The sequence below is a fragment of the Octopus bimaculoides genome, chromosome 12, assembly GCF_001194135.2.
Source record: "Octopus bimaculoides isolate UCB-OBI-ISO-001 chromosome 12, ASM119413v2, whole genome shotgun sequence".
In the NCBI taxonomy this organism is placed as follows: domain Eukaryota; kingdom Metazoa; phylum Mollusca; class Cephalopoda; order Octopoda; family Octopodidae; genus Octopus; species Octopus bimaculoides.
In genome coordinates, this window is record NC_068992.1 from 45,680,090 (window position 1) to 45,683,963 (window position 3,874).

Below are 3,874 nucleotides of genomic sequence, written 5' to 3' on the forward strand. Positions count from 1 at the left end.
CATGACACAACTTTTGGTTTAGGTTATAAATCTCCGCTAAAATCTCTAAATAGGTAGATTTATTTTCCAGGTTTCAGTTCCATGGCATTTTATTAATCTAAAACAAGACCTAAAATGTGTTGATATGTAAAATAGATGACGTGATATAAGATATTAAATCTGCGAGTTTATGAATCTGGCGTTGTTCAGGAAACGTATTTGTGTTTTGCTGTCTATGACCGTCACTTCTATCTTATCCCTTCGAGTTCGCTTTTAATATTTGTATTGGGAGTCTTAAATATTATCATCGGATGCTGGCGGCCACACCATCAAGCTTTCACCTTGTATGCTGTTAGACTTTAAGAAAGTTTGGGTGATCCCGGCAGAGTGGAGGGAGTGTTGCCATGCAAGAATACGAGATTCCTTACAAGTGACTGCAGTATGTCATCTAACCAGTGATTCAAGACCTCCTTCCGGGGATTGCAGTAGGCAGCTGCGGTCACTTTAACCTCTTCAGGCACTCTGACTGGGCCAACAAGTCTGTTCTCAACAATACCAGCCCACAACATGACTCCTCCATCCTTTTGTTGACATCGTAAACGTTGGTGACGCTCATCTCCAAAATAGACCCAACTATTTTCCCAACCGTTCGGTTCATCAAGGGTCACCCTGGTTTCGTCAGTGAACAGAACACAACTCATGTCTAACGTCATGTACTTTTGGGCCCATTGAAGCCTCAAACTCCTGTGAATAAGCAAATTCAGGTATTCTCGCACGGAAGCTATGGTCCTGAAGATGAAATTTCTGGTAGTTTTCGGTACATGAGGAAATCCGGAGGCGGTGAAAATGGCTTTGCGTGTTTGTCCAGCTACATGGATGGTAAGGGTGAAACGGATTCACAATACGGGCCTAGATAAAACGAACCTTCCCTGGCAGCAATAATGATACTCAGCACACTTGGAAGCAACGATGACGTTAGAAGCTGGCAAAGTAGTTATAATTTGCTGTCGACGGCCGATGAAGAGAATGTACATAAGTAACAACTGCGTAATACTATATATTATATATGAAGAGGAAGCTGAGAGAGGAACATGAATAAATATATTGCATTTCTGAAATATAAAACATCGATAAATCAAAATTTAAATATCAAAATGTTATAAATTGACTAAAATGTATTCAAAGAAATAATGAGAAAAGCGAGACAGCAGCAGATCTCGTAGGCAGATATAGCAGGAGGTAAGAGTAAACCAGACGTTTTAGTCACTGCAACATGTCTTTTAGAGAAAATATTAACATATTCAAAAGATGACGACAGTTAAAACACAATCCAATAATATCTTACATGTGTAAACATTACACTATTACGGTAACTAGTAAATATTGACACATACATCGGGACAAATATTGCTTAAAATATAATTTACATTTTCAATAAATTCAACCATGTTAGTCATGTGATTTTAACAGCGGTAAAAAGCTATGAATCTCCGGTATTTATTTATTTTTTCTTTCTTCCTTGCCTCAAAATTAATGTACGGAGTATAACCATTTTTTGAAAAATGCAAACGCAATATTCGAATAATTTCTTATGAAATCATACGGAAAATATTCAATATTACATGTTATAAACGAATGGTGGTTGTCAGAGTAGGTGAAATGCCGGACTAAATGATTATTGGTGCGCTCACACACACATACATACATGCAAAAGTTTTTTGCAGTAACATCCTACCGAAACGGTACAATGTTACCCGAATATTTTATTGTTTCCTTACACCATATTATTATTATTATTATTATTATTGTTGTTGTTGTTGTTGTTGTTGTTGTTGTTGTTGTTGTTGTTGTTGTTGTTGTTGTTGTTGTTGTTGTTGTTGTTGTTGTTGTTGTTGTTGTTGTTGTTGTCGTCGTCGTCGTCGTCGTCGTCGTCGTTGTTATTATTAAATAAAGAAATCATTGCTTTTATTTGTGATATTACTTTCCTGGATATTTGACATTTTTTTTCTTTTTTTGAAACCTCAATCTATAAAATTGTTTTGATTTAAGTTGTGATTTATCGACTTTTTACTGCACCAAATATGAATAAATAATCCGATGAAACCATGCCACTGGTAGATTGCAATATGGCTGCTAGACTTTGACTAAAATTTCTGCGCATATTTTGCATAACTAATGGCTGTAGAACGTGTTGTTTAGTGCTATTACTGTCTCAGAGATATGGTCAGTAGGAAACTCTTGATATATCGTAATACAAGTAAAACCAATAATCACATTATTATGGTTGATTAAAATATTTATCGTTATAAGATTCTAAGAATTCTATAGTCATCGTAGCTGTTTTCAGTTTTCTTTGACTTAAAGTGATGAGAGAGAAGATACACTCTGTATAATTCTTCGTGAAATCTTCAGCAGCATGATCAAAACTTTTCTACAACACATTTTCGATCTGTTACACTATCTATAGTATACTTTTCGACAGAGATTTCAAATTTTAATCAACAACTACAGGCTGGTGGATTGAGATTTCGAATCTCTCTAGAGATATCAAATTCAAAATGCCCAATTGTTTGCAAACAAATTGTTCATACAAGCCAGTCGAGGATAAGCGTTAAAATTCCTTGGTCTTTTTTTCAACCAAGCCAACCTGGTAGAAATTGTGCGCATTATTAATTTGTTTTCCGAAAGATATGCAGGCAATGTTGTCAGAAAAAATGTGCAAGCAAGAGAAATTGAAGGATCTAATCTGAATTCTTGCAACAGAATTAACTTTTCTAAAGGCGGCATGTCTACCGCTACGACTCCAATATGTCTAAAATATTGAGAATATTAAGATCATTTATTCTCGGACTATTAAACGCATCTAGAGACGAAGTTATGCTTCAGTCGGGTTTATTGCCAACAAGTCGTAAATAGTCTTGTTCTTGAATGTATACACAACGACGAGGGTGGTGACTGAATTATAAAAGCAATGTAGACGGAAATAATAAAAACGGAAACGAATACTACGTCTCTACTGACGGAGTTAATAATCCAAAACAAAATGTAAATTAGAACACTGCACCAGACTTTAAACATATCAGACAGCATGGTTATTTGAACAAGAAATTATTTCACTAAATGAAAACGCAAGATAAACTGAATAACCCTTTAACACTGTATTTTATGTCACGCAAATTTACCGACTCCCTAAGAAATTGTGACAAACAAAAAAGTTGCATTGATAATTACCGTCGATACTTATATACTTCTGTGGTTTTCTTGTTAGTGTTTAGCCCACAGCTATGACTGCCCCGTCTTTTCCGAATGAGTACCACATTATACAAAAGTTACGTTTACTAAGACTGTAGAGCAATAGTTGTATGACATTTAGCAGCTACTTTCAACAAGTCAAGAGATCATTTAGAACTTCTATCGTTGGCTTCGTAATACTATTGGTTGGCAACGGTAATTTAGAATATATTGTATGACAGGAGACGCAATGGCCCAGTGGTTAGGGCAGCGGACTCGCGGTCATAGGATCGCGGTTTCGATTCCCATACCGGGCGTTGTGAGTGTTTATTGAGCGAAAAAACCTAATGTTCCACGAGGCTCCGGTAGGGGATGGTGGCGAACCCTGCTGTACTCTTCCACCACAACTTTCTCTCACTCTTATTTCCTGTTTCTGTTGTACCTGTATTTCAAAGGGCCAGCCTTGTCACACTGTGTGACGCTGAATATCCCCGAGAACTACGTTAAGGGTACACGTGTCTGTGGAGTGCTCAGCCACTTGCACGTTAATTTCACGAGCAGGCTGTTTCATTGATCGGATCAACTGGAACCCTCGACGTCGTAAGCGACGGAGTGCCAACAACAACAATGAGAACCTATAAAACTGAACGGTCTTGGTCGAAAA